This window comes from Phaethon aethereus, assembly GCF_964289735.1.
Source record: "Phaethon aethereus genome assembly, chromosome: 4".
Lineage (NCBI taxonomy): Eukaryota > Metazoa > Chordata > Aves > Phaethontiformes > Phaethontidae > Phaethon > Phaethon aethereus.
In genome coordinates, this window is record NC_138578.1 from 58,827,240 (window position 1) to 58,845,018 (window position 17,779).

A 17,779-nucleotide genomic window follows, 5' to 3' on the forward strand; every position below is an offset into this window, starting at 1 on the left:
AAACCTATAGACAGAGCCAGCTTGGATACTTTCAGCTGTGCTGACAAAGGGCTGATTTTTCTGCCCTGATGCTACACTGGCCTCAGGCAGTTCCCGGGAGAGTGGATGGGGCAGAAGACAGGGTGGTCCTGGGAGTTCGAAGATCTGCAAGGGTTTCTCTGGGCTCTCTCTTCCCTTCCACTACCCTCCTCATTAGCTGCCCCTGTCCGTCTCATCCCCTCTTCCCAAGAAAAGGGGTCCCGGATCTGCTCCCTGGAAGACCTCTCTGGAGGAGAAGGTTCTGTGTCACAGACTAAGCACACAGAAATCTTTTATGTAGGAAATGACAGAATTCCACAGACCACTCTCAGAAATATTCACTCTCCAAGCTTCAATGTTAACTGGGAAAAAAACCCAAATGCTGTAAGATGACTGACTTAATTGCAGAATGTCTTTGCTTACTGAATTATATCCAAATATTTAACCTGTACTAGGAAACATTCTGTGTGTTAGAAAGCTTAAACAAAAATGTTGAGGTGAAATAGAGGCTTTTTCAACTTTTTACAGAACAAATATTCTACTTCTCCAATTAGTTTTCTGTTATTTAGAAACATTTCATTCCTGGGTAACACACTTTCTCACTTGTGTTTATCATAGTTTCTCAATTAGTTAAAAAAAAAAAAAAGTTTTCATAATCTCCTGAATGAAATGCAGTTGCCAAACTTTCAACATGCAGTTTCTTGCTGCAGTAAAGTCAGCTCTTGGCAGTAGTGATAAACTGTACAATAGGTATTACACAACTGACACCACAATACTCAGAAGGAAACATTACAAACTGGGAGACAACTCCCCCCAAAAAAACACAAAAAACAGCCCTCCGACATTGAATGTTCATAGCCAGACATTTTTTATTGCAATTTTAGGATCAGTTTTGGAGGACTCCTTCCTTAATCAAATACTCTTGCCTTTAAAGATTAGTGTTCACAGTCTAATCATGCTGCACTTAGCTTAATTTGCTTTGCTATGGACTCATTAAATTCTTTTCTTTTGGTCAGAAACCCTACCATGGCTTGGCAGAGGAACAGGAAATCTCTGCTCAGTGCTACAGGGTTGTGACTGCTCTTTCATTTTAACCCATAGACTGGAGGGTGCTGCAGCAGATTATGGCTGGGTCACTCTTTCCTTCCTATGTAAAGAACTCACAACCCCTTAAAACACTTTGTCAGCTGAACAATTGGGACTTACAGAAGGAGAAAAATTATTCTGATGTCAAAAATGGCTCAGACTACCATTAGATCAATTAGATCTTACGTTTAATTTTAGATGACCTGAACCCCCAATGGCAACAATCCCTATGACTGACCATAAATTTTCGAGGATGCTTTCATCACAACTCAGCTTTGCCATAGATCCAGCACTTGGTGGTCAAGAAGAGACTTCCCTGAATTGCTGCTGTCATCTGAATGGCTGCTGTATGCTGAGAAAGGAAAGTGCACTTCAGGACCAGCCTGACAACATTCACCTGTTATTTGAACTGGAATCTGTGAATCAGAGTGCAGTAGGAAATACGCTATTTACAGCCACAAGCAATAAATAGTGGAGGTTTTGCACTACTGTTTGGCTGGCAGCTGTGCAGCGTAGAAATGGCTGTCCTCGCCAAAGTTCGGAAATCCATTAAAAAGCAGATGTGTCATGGTCATGCCTGTACCTGCAGGGTTGTGCAGACAGATGTGGTACCTTGCAGTCTCACCTGGGCCCATGGAAAGTGTCCTGTCACACACACAGGCAGTGAGCAGTAATGGATATTTTAATTGCTGGATGAGCTCTAGCCTGGCATTAGCTCTAACAAGACTCCCCATGTGCTGCAACGCTCTTCACCTGCAGCTGAACTGCCCTAAGAAAAATGTCAAACTCTTTCCTATCTTTGCTATCTTCAAAGCAAAGCTATCTGAATCCTCCACCAGAAAAGAGGGCATAAACTGGCTTTCAGAAAGGATGTCGAATCCAGTTTGACCAGCACTGACAAGGATACCTCGTGGTGGGATAACCGGTACGGCTGTTACAATAAGAGGAGTTGTTTGTTTTTCAGAGACGTGTCAGTCAGAGTTGAGGCCCACAAGCGCATGTGAGGAGTCAGTAAAACAGGCAGAACTACGCTTTTAGCAGCATACCTTAAAATAGTTGGCTTCACCGCACCAGTGCAACCACAGCTCTTGGTAGTATGGCTGTGTCCCGGACACGCAGGGCAGTACATTCCTGTCTTTCCATTTTCTATATTATTCATTGTATTACAGAGGCTGTCATTTAGAAGAAGTAATCTGTACATGTTGGCAAAGAAGTACTTCTGCCAGTAATGCCTATTTTGTTCCTCTAAACAGAGCAAATGGAGCATAAGCTCTCTCTACATGAGATGGATTTCCTGGGAACTTCATTGGCAAACTGATTGGATGAAGACACTATGGAAAAGCCTTGTTTTAAGACAAATGGGACACGTTTTTAAGGAAGGTGGTGCTAGAATTGAGAGATTTTTGTGCTACTAAGACCCTCATTATTTGCTTTTCTAGACTATTTTTCCTTAATGAATTTAACTGCATAAAATGTTTGCAGCTAATGTTAAATTCTCATTTTAATTCAAGTATTTGATGACAATTTTCCCCATGATTGTTTGCTCATTAGTACTGGTAAGTTTTGAAAGATGTCTTTTATGCTTGATGCATTTGCTAAAACTGGAATCACACCCCTTTGTCAACTTTTGAATTAGGATAGTTTGGAGGAAACACTCTGCTAACTTGAACTTTGCAATATTTGGCTGTGTTGGCTTTACATGTTATCTCAATGGTGGTTTGGTTCCTCAGTTTCTGCCTGAAGCAAAACTCTCTTAGGAAGTCAAGGTGGATTTGCTTAGGTAAAACATGTAGGATTTTTCTTTACTGGAAAATTAATACAATTAGATCAACACATGTTTAGAAGGACAAACTGCTTTACAAAAGCATAGGTAATATAACAGTAGCAAAGCAGCATAGTGTGTACCAAACTGAATATTTATTTTAAAAAATAAGAAGAATTCTTAATTAAGAATTCCTAAGAACTAAATAAGAATAAGAGGATTTATTTTAAAAATTAGGAAGAATTATGAAGGATGAATATCTATCCCTAGCTTTAACCTCCAAGATTATTTATTCTTTGAAGATTTATGTTGCAGGACTGCTAATCTACTGTTTGTTGGGGGCTTGCTTTGTGCAGCTGTTCTAGATGAAGATCCTCTGTCTAGTCATCAATTACAGATGTTAACTGTAGGGGAAACGACTCAGTTGCAGAAATGTCCTGCACAGGGAAACAACAACAAATAGATGAATAAGAACTTTAGATCGCTACTGGTAGTAAATGTTGTTCTGTTAAGCATTTGCATATACGTGATGAAACATTGCCTCTATTAAGTTTTCCAACACAAAAAAGAACTGCATTTCAAGAAAAGTGACTGAAGGGAGAAGTTGAAAAGGCTCTTTTTTTTGTTGGTTTTTTTTTTTTTTTATGTTGCATGACAATGCAAGCAGGAATTACTACTTAAAAAAAAAAAATCTGCTGGTGTGTGCTTCCTGTTCCAGTTTGTTTAGTCACAAGTCTGAATTAGATCTCTCTGTTGGTTGGTTTCATTTACTATAAACAGGTCTTGTGCTTTGTTTCAATACATCAAAGCCCATAGCCAGGCACAGACAGGTAATGTAAAAGGGGGCGAGAAAGTTTACAGTCTTGCTTCATTGTTTCTTTAAGCCTTCGAGACAACGGTCAGAGGGATCACCCGGAGGTTAAAAGAAGGCTTGGCTGTTGTGGGTTGTATTTTTTTTTTTTAATAAACTGGTTTCTCTTTTGTTCCTTTTCTAGAAACCACATGTAACTTTAGGTCAGAAAAGGGTAAAATGTGGCCCTTCTTTAGCCAGCGTTACCGCTGCCTTGGGGTAACCGGATCAGGCAAAGGGGTAGGCTCCTCTCCATGCCCTGCCGGCACCGGCGATGCTATCCTTCAGGTGAGTACCAGCGCCTTGTTTTCTTTCCAAATCTCCCTCCACCTGAAGGATGCAGATGGCTGAGGAGGGTATTTTCTCATGGCTCACACTGACAAAAAAACCCCAAATCACTGGTTTAGCCCTTTAAAGATAAAAGGGAATCGCTCCCTCCCACAGCATTTTTAGTAAAGCTGCTCTAAAAGTTTGCTTCCTTCCAGCCTTTGCATCTCTCCAGGTTCCCCTCTCTCTTTTCTTCCTTTCTCTCCTTCTCTCTCTCTCTCTTTTTTTTTTAATCTGCACTCTTAAAACAACAGGAATGCTGCACTGGCCCTTAGCCAGCCAAGGCTGAGCGAGCAGGGTAAAATTTCAGTTCAGATTTACGGGAAGGTGTTGGGAGTAAAAATCTGGTTTGGTGAGTTTAAGGCAGGGAGTAGTCAAGAGACAACCTTGCTACTGTGAGTGCGGAGAGAAAGGGAGGAGGAAGCGGGGGGGGGGGGGGAAGGATTTAAAAAAAAAACAACACCCAGGCTGGGGATGAGCGAGCAATTTTTCCCCTGTCCGAGTTTCAGTGCATATTCCTGAGCTCCTGCAGCCTTATCGAGTTTGTAGGCAGAAAGTCGGGTCTGGGAGTGGAAGAGCTGCGCGGTGCTGGCGAGGAGCTCAGCATCCCGCTCAGCGCCCTGGAATGTGCAGCTTAGGGCAGGGGCAAGCAGGGGCTTTAGCTTAGCTGGTACTAATTGCAAGTTTCAGTGCTCAAAAACTTTGTTAACAAAAAAAAAAAAAAAAAAAAAGCCAAGAGCCAGGAGAGGAGGTTAAGTCTTGGGAGAGCTGTTGCTCCAAGCAGCAGTGTGAGGAGAGTTGCTCAACTCTCCTTTAGCAGCCCGGTAGAAAGGAAAATGCATTAGCTTGCTGCGCTAAAACGTTGCCGCTGCTGTGAATGGTGCTGGGCGCTGAGGCGGGCTCCAGGTAGGTACCGTCGCTTTTCGGGTTGCTCTGCTTTTCCTCTGTCCTTCCTTAAGGGTTTACTCTTCTGTGATTGGGCTGACAACGTAAGAGGACAGAAGTTCGCTCAGAAAATACATTTAAAAATATTTTTAGGGGAAAAGGCAAACGGAGGGGACCGCAGAGATTCTCGGTGATATTTTTGGTGACTCTTTCCAAGAGACAGATTTCTGGTGATTCTGAGGAAAGATGACAGACGAGAGGCAGAAACAGGTATTAAATAAGGACAGAGCAAGAAGTGATCTGCAGATCTGCGAGTTTTAAATTAGAAGATGTAAGTTTCTCCAGGTCAAGGAAAAGCCACAGAGTGACGTGCCTAATGTCGTCGGAGTAACTTTTGGAAGGAGTATTTGTTTGTATGGCTGCTGCTTCTTTTTCAACATTTAAAATACCGTGGGTTGTGCAGAACGCGGAGCGGTGGCACAAGTGACAGGGAGGTGACAAGAGGGCTCTGAGATAGGCTGCTGTCTGCCAGTCTGTTACAGGCATTAGCATAAGAATGGGATCTTATCTGGGAAAAGTTTCTGATGGCTGTTTAAAATACATGTATCGATCAAGAGGTCAAGCATTTCCCTCACGCTGAGGTATGTGTGATTAGACGAGAAATGCCAGGGACTCCTTATTCATGTTAAAAGACATAGCTGGTGTTTTTTTAGAGGGAAAGCTACACAGCTCATTTCTTCTTAGGAATTTAAAATAAAACTTTGAGTTAAAGCCAAAGCATTATAAAGACGGGCCGGGAGCTAGCAGGTCGCAAAATCCCTCCTAAATTTTACCAGCTCAACTGGGCTGGCCTGGCAGAGGGCAGGCGCGTAAGACTGGGCTGAAATGAGCCGCCTGAGGCTAACATAAATTGAATATTGGTGCCTTTACGTGCCTCCTAGACTTAGTAAATGATAATTTAGCCAAGCCTGCAATTATCCTTTACCAAGGTGAGCCGAGCTCACATGATGCGAGAGGGGGAACTGAAGGCGCCTTTCGCAAGCGGGGAGGCAGCGGGCGGCCGGGCGCAGGCCGGCTGCCAGCGGGACCGCCGGCGGGCTGCGCTCCCGGCTCGCCGCGCCGCAGGTGCCAGGCCGCGGCGGTGAGAGGTCACCCCCGGTGTTAAGCGGCGCCTGGTATACGGCTGGATAACAGCACAGCGCGCTCTTGGAGAGGAAACGGAGATAAACGCCGGGAATATGCCACCGCTCAGTGTCCGGCAGGCTGGTAGCACAGTTGCTAACAGGCTGCTGTCTGGGAGAGAAATGAAGAGACAAACAGGGTTTTTTGCGCCTTCGTTCTCTCTCCCTCTCCCCACGCTCCCCCGCATATCCCCGTCCCGGGAGAGGTTCCTCCCCTGGTTTGTTTCAGAGCCGTGCTCCCGCCGGGTGCTCCCCCCTGCCCGGGGAGGCCCGGGGTCCCTCCCCTGCTTTTGGGCACCAACATCCTCTGGGACACAGGCTGCGGGCCCTAGGCGCTGTTAGGGAAATATTTGGAGTTGCTAATCATTTCTGCGTGTCCCTGCGGCAGCCCAGGAGGCGAAAGCTTTGTTTGAAGTTTTAGAAAGGAAAGGAATGTGCTGCCTCCAATACACCAGATTAAAAAAGCATCGAAAACCTTGGAATAAAAGTATTTGATATAAGCAGAGGAGACGGCAGAGCCTTCAGGAAACACTGTTTCGATGGCAGTTTAGTCTCAAGCCTTGACCCTGTGTGGCCCGTGCCTGGCCAGCTTTGGCAGGGCTCTCCCCAGCACCAGGGTCTGCTTTTGGGGGTGCCCATGTTTCAGGGTATTGGCTTTCTCAACATGGCAGAGCCCGCTCGCTCCTTTGCAACTGCTCTGTGAAATGCTACACCCTCTTTTGCGAAAGCTGTGAGAGCATCTGACAGAAGGCAGAGGGGTTTCCTTCTCCTTGCTGAGACATTTTTTTTTCTCTGTGAGAATTAAGACCGCTTGGGTAAAAAGTTGGAAATGATGCTTTTTTTGTAGCTGATTAAAAACATTTAATCCCAGCAACATAGATGGTGATTCATACTTCTACCATCATAGATTTATTATTGGCTCTGACAACCGGTGAAATTTATTTTTATGGTTTTAAGTGTATACTGAAGTCCTGTTCGTTGGGTTGGCAATGATATATTCGAAATTCATTAATATCCTATTTTTTTAAAGAGCAGCTAGAGAAAAAGATCTGGGGGTTCCTCTGGAGTGGGCATACAAGCACCCGTTGGTTTACCATAGGAGACCTCAGCTCTGTTGGAGTGACAGACTCCAGCAGATGTTATACTGCACCGATAGGTGAAGTAATAACATAATCTTGACTTTTTCATTCAAACCGCTGACCCTGGTCACCTGTGCATGGTTTCCCAAATCAACATTGCTCTGATTTATTGAGAAATTTAATAGGGGAAACTATGTCCTCTTCGTGAAGAAATGTTGCCAGATCCTGCTCTTGTTGAAAATAAGAAATCAATGACTTGGATGAACATAAAGATCAGGTTTTGCTTTGTAGCAAAGCAGCAGATGTGACAGACTAACTATGAAGGGACTACCTCCATGCCTGTGTATGGATGTATGTAGTTGCCTCCTTCATCACAAAGTTGAGATTTCCAAATTATCGATGGCCTAAACCGACAAGTCCCTCCTTATATTGTACTCAAGTCACTTTGAAATTTGTTTCATATGGGGAATTTTACGTGCAATTTTCAAGGTTGTAAAATGGCTTCTGTGAACAGGGTATTTTTACAAGCTGCTTTAGCAGAAGGAAGGACTCTGACCTTTATCTTTCCAGTAGGAGGCCTAAAATAATATTTCTTTCTGCTGTTGTAATTTTTTTTTCAATAAAATGCTTCTGGGTACACCTAGCTCTTGCCAAGATCAGGAACATCTTCTCAGTAGCCTTGCTGAGACAATGCAGGCTTTGTATAGCTATGACTGTTAGGGTTTTGGTGACACAGTAAACTCAACAGAGCAAAGCAACTTCTTAGTAACTGCAAAGCTGGCTATCTGGTATTTGAGGGCATTTTTGTCCGTTCCAGTCTTTCATTTGCCATGTTCACAAGCAAGCTTTCATTTGAAAAGGAGAGGGGTTATTTTTTTTTTTTTTAAGCGTATGTTTTACAAAATATAGAGAGAGTCTGGATGTTACCTTTTACCCAGCTTGGTCATAAAGCTGAGACTAAATCAGCACAGATGGGCTTATTTGGCATGAGATGGGAAGAAACTACAAATGCACGAGGTTCCTCTACCAAGAATCATGATACAAAAGTAACTTTCAGCTATTTCCAAAGTGGACATGGCTTAATCAACCACTAACAACGGAAATGCTTTCCGTCCTATTCACCGACGTCAGGGCCGTCGGGAGATTTGCTGTGGAGAAGCACCACCCTAAGTGATGTAGCTCAGGATTTGCATTCATGTTTTGGCCTTTTGGGTACCCAGTGGATGTACTTGAGTTCTACCTTTGAAATATATTGAAATTACTGCCATTTCTGTCTTTTACCAGAGAAACTTAGTAAACTCCACCACAAGGCAGGGTGTAGGTTTGGCCTCAGCAAGTTGAGTTCTCGGTAACATTAAAGACGTTGTTAGTTATTGCGCTGTCATAGACGCGGGATTCCTGAGCGGGGTGTTGCTGCTGCGCGTGTACTCGCTCTGCAGGCAGAGCGGAAGGGCTGTCACCGCCGTGCGGGGTTTACGCATTAAATACCCAGCAAGAGGTGGGTTAGACGCGGGGTGGAGCACAAGGAGAGGGTGAGAGGGGTCAGCTGGGTACAGCGCAGGCGCAGCACGCCGGCTGCCTGGCTGCTGTTGCATTATTTCAGCAGCAAGGGTGAGATTTTTAGAAGGAATTTAGGAGAGGTGAGCAAAGTTTCTCTGCAGTGGTGAGCAGGGAGATACTTCCAGGGAGGAATGTTGAGGGAAAACAGAAAAGGTACTTGATGAGAAGTATAAATTGTGTTCAAAAGCTGCAAAACGCACCCATTTGTCACTCAGCTCTGCCTGCCTGTGCAAGCTGTATGTAAGGACGCCTTATATTTTATTTGTTAAGGAATGGAAAGCTGGAGGTCAACAGAAGCACAAAAATGAGTGGTGCACTCGAAGCATCAGGCTATGAAAATGACCCTTGTAATAGCATTTGGAAGATGAAACAGCGGATGAAGATTGCAATTATGAAAGCAGACAAAAGGGTGTTGCCATTACTGAGATAATGCAAGGGTGAGACCATGGAGAAGTGGTTTAGCTGTGAGGGTGGATAGAATAGGCAATGTCTTGGACATGTAAGTGGAAAACATCAACAGATCTTAGCTGTACCTTGAAAGCAAGGCTGCCTAAGTAAAAACTGTGCCCTGCCTGCAAACAGAGCAGTAATTGTCTACCGAGGAAAGAAAAGAGATTTCCGATATCCCTTGAGAGTGGGACTGCTAAGGACTGTTTTATCCATGTTGAGCTGGAAAGGATGGCGAGGCTTTCAGCAGACTGTCTTTCAGATAGCAGAAAAAGTGGGTGAGGGGCATCAGCTGGGCTGGCTATTGATGGGAAAGCAAATTGAGGGAAATTGAAGTATAGGGTGAATTTGCAATTGAACTTGGTGGAAAGACGAGGGTTAAAGGCAAAAAAGAAGTCATCAGGGTTCATGGAGTGGAAATCACAGAAGGCTGAATGGTGGGACATAATGGGGGAGGCTAATGGATGGTGCTGATTGGGACCGCTTGAAGATTAGTGCAGGGAAAATTCAGCAGTAGAGAGCCTGGAATCTGAGCTGTGCATGCTGAATAAACCGCCTTTTTAAAAGAAAAAGACCAGGGCAGCAGTGGAAGGGAATAGGTGAGATGGACACAACATGATTAGGGGGTGATGTGGGTCATCAGCATAAATCAGCAACAGTGAGAAGAGGAAAATAGAGAATCAAAACAGGAGGAGGAAGGTGGAGGACTTGGGTGAAGGGGAGTTGTCTGCAGGGCTGGGAAGGGAGTGAATGAGAAATGAGATCTAAGGGATCCTTGTAAAGAGGAGAAGGAGGGAGGAAGGGGGAAAAAGATCAACCCACAGAGCACAGCCTGATGCCAGTTATGGAAAGTCTGAGACAGAGATGCTTCATTGGGGTTTGAAAGCCTTGCTGCTGAAGCATCAAGGAGGTTTCAGGACCTGGAGGGAGTGAAGTATGAAGAGACTGTGGCTAGCTGAGGTCTTTAAAGCTGGATTGTGTGCTGGAGTGAGAAACAGAGAGCGTGAGGACTGGGCAGGCAGCAGGCAGGGTGCAACTGCAAGAGCTTTCAGGGCTGGGGAGGGAGGAAGAGCCAGAGCTGGGAAAAAAGGCACCAAAGGTGAGGAGGGAAGATAGAGTCAAACATGAACATACATGCAGGGACATGTCCTCAAGATGTTTTTACAACAAAAGAGCACGATCAGCTCACCTTAATAAAATGTTGACATTATTAACATGACTTTAGGCCATGTCCCCGTCATGTGCATGGTTTTGGCAAGAAAATTTCTGTTGGCCATGGGTGCTGCAATTTCACCAGAGTTCATGCGCTGGTACCCACATCCTAATGTGAGTGCTCACAGGGAGCATTTCAACCATCATTAGTATTCCCATTAAAGATAGCACTAACAAGGTGCCTGAACCTCACAGGAGCACAGTTGCAGGCATAGTCTGCAAGCAGAGATAGATTTCGTGAGTGGGTGTATTGAAACTTGTGAGATCACAGTACAGTCTGTGGATCTTGAAGATTGACTTTGTCCCTTGCTTTTTAGCCTCATGAAGTGGGCAAGAAAAGACCCACCTCTGACTTGCTGAATGCGTGTTGGATGGATGGGAAGCTGGAGGTGCCTCAGGTTGGATCAAGGTGATCTGAACGTGCCTATTGTTTCTGCAGTGTCTTACTTAGTGTTTACAGAGTAAATAGGACAAGGAGATGCTGCTGACAAGGTTGTCCACTCACCCCAAGCACCCAGGCTGGGGTGGCTGCAGATGTACCTGGCAGTGCTGCACATGCCCAGGGCCCAGGAGCAAGCTTTGACCTGGGCACGGTCCCAACAGGCCATGATTGTCCTGCAAGGAAGGGGCGGGGGGGGAGTTATTTTCATAGAAGCTAATTGTATTGAGCAATAATAAACAAAAAGGCTTCTACGTGCTTCTTCTACATACTGAAGTCCCAAGTCTCATCTTACCTAAGTCACACAGGTCAGACTGTACGTGTGCAGAATAAATCTTCCTAAGCGCCGCAGGGGAGGCGAGGGGTGTCTGGCATGTTGGGAGGATGCTCTGTCTCCTGTTGTGGGTGATCAGTGGGAACACGATCCAAGACAGGTAGCTCTGCTCCTCACTGCCTTGAACCATGCCAGCCTGCAGCCCCTGGAGCCCTTCCTGGTACTGGAAGGTCTTTTCTCTGACACATGTTTTACCGTGGGTATTTGCAGGTCCTTATTTCAGGTGCTGACAAGATCAGAGGCCATGTCTTCCCATGTTCAATTTTTATTTCTCTTGAAAATTCTGTTTTTCTGCAAGTGTTCGTCTGCAAGCTTACATTCCTGGTAAGCGGCAAGACAGACGGACAATTTTACTTTTTACTGTCTGCTGACCTTATGAGTCTAAGTAAGAAAATTCCTGTCGAAATTCCTGTGCAAATTCCTGGCCATTCCCATGGCTACCTGCCTCAGGAAAGTTTATCAGCTCGCTGTCTGGTTGATATATGGAGCACTGTATAAAACCTACAGCTCTGAGGGATGTGGAATGAACTGTCAGAAGCCCTGAGTAAGTGCAGTTAAGTATTGCTAGATTGGAGGCACTGGTGGCCTTAGCCATTGGCTTTCTCATCAGAGTGAGAAAAGCCCAGGGCAAGCAGCTCTTCTACTCACAGAGCAGTTCCAGGGCTTTTTTTTCCCCTCTATCTACAACCTTATCTGGAGTTTTACCTGTGGCTTTTTGATTCCTGTTATGTCCCAAAGATGGGTTTGTGGTGGTGTGCTAGCGGGAAGAGAGGCACCATTAAAACACAGCAGGAGTGTTACCTGTGATCCTGCCAGCCCCTGGGCTATGGAGTTGCTGGGAGCAGGCTGTCGGCACTGTTGTGGTGTCCATCCCATCCGTCCATCCCATGTCCATCCCAAGCAACACAGCGGAGGGCTGAGCCTGTTCGACTAGCCTCAGCTTGTGGTTTTACCGAGGAGGCTGAAATCTGAGCCAGATCCTGGCATTTCCATCTGTAGATCACTGAGCTTTTAAAAAAAAAAAAAAAAAAAGAGAGAAAGGAAAAGTATGTTATTTAGATTTGTATAAATATATAAACATTTCTATTTTTTATTTTATATATTTATATGTTATTGCACTCCTTGTGCAAATAGTAGCCTTTTTTCTACACTGGTATCGGCGATCACGGACTTCAGTGAAGTCAGTAAAAGTGCTCTGTACCTCTATAGGCACAGAGAACAAGGCTTTGGTGAGTTTAACTTTGCAGCTGCTTGGGGAATACCTTGCTGCTTCTAAACAAATGTAGGCTTCTCTGTATATGCACAGCAGGTATCAACACAAATCAGTCTCAGTGTTGGATTTTTAACTCCCAAAACAGTGTCAGCCAGCTGTCGGTGTTTAGCTACCATCTTTGTCTCTGGTTTAGAGGGAGATCTTGATGGGATCATTTTCCCCTCACTGTGCCATAGTCTCCCCACCATAGATAGGAAATAGGTATTTTTTTTTCCTCTTCTCTTGTGAAACACTAGAAATGCACTCTTGAGGAGTGCCATAGGAAACAGGGTGTTAAAGAACATACTGCCTATATACAAGAGGTGATAGAGATGCACCTGCTTCTGGCATGAAGCATCTCTCCTCCTTTACATTTCCCAATGTACACAACAGTTTCTTTCAAATACATAAGTTGTGTAGAAAATACAGGGTCTCCAAAGAAAGTGAAAGCAAAACTGCTGATGGTGCAATCTACTTTCCTACGGGCAGTGTAATAACCTTAGTTTTATGAAAAATGCCACATATCTGTAAGCCTAGAGGGTTAGATTTGCAATAAGGCTTCATACTGGTAATAGTGAAAAACGGTTAAAGACCATGGCCCTCCATGAATGCTGTGGATACCCCAGGCATAGACTGCACGGGGGAGTTGTAAGCTGGGGTGTAAGTTTATAGTATCTTTGGACGCACCTTCACATTTTCAACACATAGGCAACTGTATGTTCTTTTTTCTTGTACTCCAAAGTAATCAGAAAGGATGCTGCTGTAGTTTGGGAGTTGTAATCATGCTACCACAGGGCAGACACCAGGCTATCTGTCCCCGTGCGTGCAGTCGTGCCCTAGGAATACCCACAAACAGGCTGAACAAACCCTTCCCAGAGCTAGGGCCAGTGCAAAGAGGATTAGATAAGCTTGCCCATCGTTGTTGTGCAAGTTTCTTTCTGAGTTCTGGGTTCAAAGCCACACTCGGCCAAAACCACAGGATCGAAACCCCTCGGTGGCTGGACTCCATCCCTGCGGCGCGGTGCGGCAGTCAGCACGCCGCGCCTGCCGCTGACTCACCGCTTCCCCATCCCACGACCTCCGCCCTCGCCTTCTGGCACGGGCGACTGTTTCTGGGGCCTCGACGCTCTCCTCTTGCTCTGCCTGTGCCCGCCAGCGAGTTCGGGACCGTGGCCGGGCACTCGGGGGCAGGATGCGTGTTTGCGAGGACGCGAAGCGGGGGGCTGCTTGAGCAAGGGGTCTGTGGAGCGCCGGGGCGTATGCAAGCCGGTTCGGAGTGCTACACAGCTGGATGCGGAGGTGCTGGTACCGTGGAAAAGCAGAAGGGATGAACACCCTCCCCGCCAGCGCTGGGAGCTCTGAATGACGTGCAAGGTGAAGGAACCAGGCTTTGATTTTCCTCTGTGTTTCTACGTTGTTCAAATTTGGGTTCCAGTTACGATGCCAAAATGCGGGAAGGGCTGAGCTTCTGTCTTACCTCTGGCAAGGGGGCACTGCCTGTGTCTCTCCTCAAACGAGCGCTGTAACCTGAACAATGCGAGGCAAACAGCATTTTATTGCTCCTCCTGTAGACCCAAACCATTTCTATCACATTTCCTCTTTGTCTAATCTTCTCTGTTTCATGTTGCAATCCTTGCTGTGCTTCCCTATTTCCAAATCAAAGCACAATCTTTCTGCAAAGAATCTGAAAGTTGCCTCCGTTTTGAAATGCGGCCTGCTTTAAACAAAGAGTGTCAGTTGGTTGTTAACTCATTGGGTTGTTAATAGTTACCTGGAAAGTAACTGAAGCCAAAATCATTGCATTCATAAAGCTCTTGCAAGTGTCAATCACTATTAAATAAAGTTTATTCTGAGTTCACACATACTATTGCAAGTATATGGGCAATAGGGTGTAGAACAAGCCAGGCGAGAAGCAAAATGTGTACGAATGACTGGTTTTGCAGGAAAGGCACCAGTACAAAGCTTAGGAAACCTGGGTTCACGTCCCTGCCTTGCCACAGAAAATGGCACAGACAAGTTAACAACGGTGCAGACAAGCGGGTTGTTTCTAGTGGCTGTGGAAATCTGTTCTGTGGTTACTGGTTTCCGCTGGGATAGCTGAACACCCCCTTGGGTTGTGAGGTCTTGCAGCAGGATCTGCCGTGGATGATCTTTGGGGAGCTATGGCAAATTTCTGGGGTTTTTCTGTGTGTTTGGTTTACACCTCCATTTTGACAGATTTGGGCAGTTGTGCATGGGCAGCTGTGCTGCCAGAGCCCCGGCGAGGGAGGAGGGAAGGTGCCGGTCGGCCGGATGCCTAACCCAAACCTCCCACAGCCCACGGGGATCCCTGCCTCTGCTCCCCGTCCTACGCAGCCCCACGGCCCTGGGGAAGCGCTGCCGGTGCTACGTAGGTCTTTGTGCTCACCGATGGCACAAGCTGTCGAGGCAGGGTGGGCAACTGCGTTTCGTGCTCCAGCTGTGCCCGTGTGAAGCAAGAGCCAAGTCCCGCCGCTGGAGCGGGTGAGCGGCGCTTGCTGTGAAACCCCGGGGCTGGGAGAGATCCAGGAGTGCCAGGGTGCTGATTGTGACAAGTCCTGGGTGTCTGCTTCAGATCATGGCTTTTGGAAAAGCAGTTTGAAATGCACTGCTAAAGGGTCTGTAGCTTTAGTATTAATAAATAGATAGAACTGTTGTAGCCCGCTCTGGAAGAAAATGCGCACACGGTATAACCTACAGAGATCTGGGACTCTACCTAGTCCAAGCACATCAGACTTTGCATTCCAAAGTTCCCATTGTATGAGCAGATGTCAAAGGAAGAGGACGGCAGATCTGGCTAATAAGGATGCCCTGCGTTTTCTAGTAGAAGACTATTTTAATTTGCTCCTACTTCTGCAAAGCTTTAAGTCTCTGGATTGAACCATTGAATGGCAAAATGTCTGCCCGAGGCATGTGAATTGTTCTGCATTTACCTGAGTAGAAGCCCCAGAGTTGCTTAATCTAAGATGATGCGACCGTTTCTGAAAATCAAAGTTTAAGAACTCGCTCTTTTCAAATTTTTGCAACCTCTTCCTAGGGCAGTGACTTGACATTTAGCAGGGAAGTACGTCTTGTGCAGGGGTACCCAGATATAAACCTTTGAAAATCGGTTTTCCATGCGCATAGTGGAGACGACAGCTTTTAACGCCCAAGTCCCAGGAAACCCCCTGTTCACACTGCGTGTGCTCCAATCTGAGCAAGACTTTAGCTGAAGGTGTGACAGCAGGCTGCTGGCTGCCCTGCCCCTGTGATTTGCTCAGCTACTTCATGGAGCAGAAGTCTGTGCGGTAAATCTCATGTGCTACCCCTCCGAGTGACACACGCGTCAGAAGGATGCCACATGATGGAATTTGGGGTTGGGTTTCAGTTTGCATGCAAAAAACCCTAAAGCATAAAAACTTAGGAAACAGTGCACAGACTCAGAATAAATATGAAGTGTGTAATTGAGGTAGTGCCAGGTTTATAGTCTGCACAATCATAATTTGCCTTCTGGTATGTATTATTATAGTAGTGTATGTATAATGTATGGTAATGTATAGTAATGTATAGTAATGTAAAGTATGATCCTGTTTTTTTGACACATTCAGTATGGTTGATTTTTTTTTTCCCTTTACCAGATATGAAAAAAGGGGTGGTCAGTGAGCAATTTACTTTAGGTATTAATTTTCTTCTCCTGCTGTTTTGGTTGTAAATGGTTCATGCTCTTGCATTTTTTTTCTCTGAAGAGAGATTTACGGCTCTTTGGCTTTTTAATGGTGTTCGTCTATAGTATTTAAATAATTCTCAAGCATTAATGAGATAATTTGCACAACAAACATTTGATACTTATTTACTAAAAAAATAGGGACACAGAATGTAAATTAAGAAGTTTACCATAGTTTTGAGTGTATAATTTAGGCTGTCAGGGCCAGGCACAGGTGAACTGTTTTAGGTAAAGGTTGTCTTCACTGAAAAGTATGCTTTAGGATTAACAAGCTCTAGCTATAGATTCATGTCAAGCTTAGCAGGTTATTTTGGGTGAACAGAACTAAACATATTCAAATAAGTTGAAGTGTTATTTCCATATTTTCCAAATAATGCAACCACATTTTTTTGCTTTAGAATGACATTTAATTTAAAAATTTGACCAAATTTAACATTAAAAAATGGGGTAGAGAATCCAGACATTGAATGGCTTTTTTTGCACTTCAGCTAGCAGTATGAGTCAGTAACACTGCTTGCCTTATGACTCTATTTTCCAGAAAATTTAGTTTTGCTCAAGATCCACATTTTCAAAGTATATTTCCCAGCAAGACCAGTTGCAGCTCTAAGTGTTCTTTGCTTCTGCAAGCAAATTGCAGATCAGAAAATGTTCCCACCCCAAAATAAGGAACATGCAGTTGGTGACCATGTGTACAAAGCTTGGTTTAAATGACTTGGCCAGTGATACACAGGATCCATGTGCAGAGCGAGGACAGAAAGCAGCAGTCTGTTTATCCGCCTGAGCTTCCCCTTTCTCACGGCATCAGGCTCCACATCTCCTCCAGCATCACTGGGAGGCTGGCGGGGACAGCGGCCACCGTCGGTGCCCAAACCCAGCTTCTCTGCTGGAGCAGGGCCACCCTCTGCACCGCACGGTGAGCGAAAGAGGCCACTGTCTCCCATGAGGGTTTGGGGCAGTGCGGGATCCAATCTGCAGCACCCAGCTTCCAAATATTGGGTGCTCCAGGGGACCACTGACCCTTCTCAAGGGGGAGCAGCACATTGCAGTGCTCCCTTTCCCATGCACTGGTCTGCAGCATTCTTCCAGACCCAGGCTGGCACCTTCACCTAGTGAAACACTAAGTTGAGGGCAGTGGCATTTCTTGTCAGGACGGAGGGTACCCAGGGAAAGCACCATCGTGCTTCAGTGCCTTCTGGACTGAAGAGCCTGCGTCAGGCTGTGTGCCTGGGGGCAAGCGGCTGGGGTGGCACCAGCCCTCTGCTGCCACATGGCAGGAGAGCTGTGGGGCTGGGAGGAGAAACCCCAAGAAGAGACATCCTCACCATCAATGGCTGATTAAGTTTTGGGCTGGGAAAGGGGAATCCCGGGTTGTCATGTCTGCACCATGGTCCTTTTCTGTGTTTTATCCACAGCCCTGCACATCTGTTGGGTAAAAGAGGTAGGAGTAAATGTCAGCTTGGGAGTCACCCATGCTCTGACTTGCACTGGTTTAGGGGCTGGTTTCAGGTTCGTTCTGGATGCAATGGTCCCACACATGTCCCCGCTGGCAGGCTGGAGAGCCGGTGAGCCTGGCCCAGCAGGGCAGGTGACCAGCGTCTTGCAGGGCTAGCCTCTTTCACTGACATT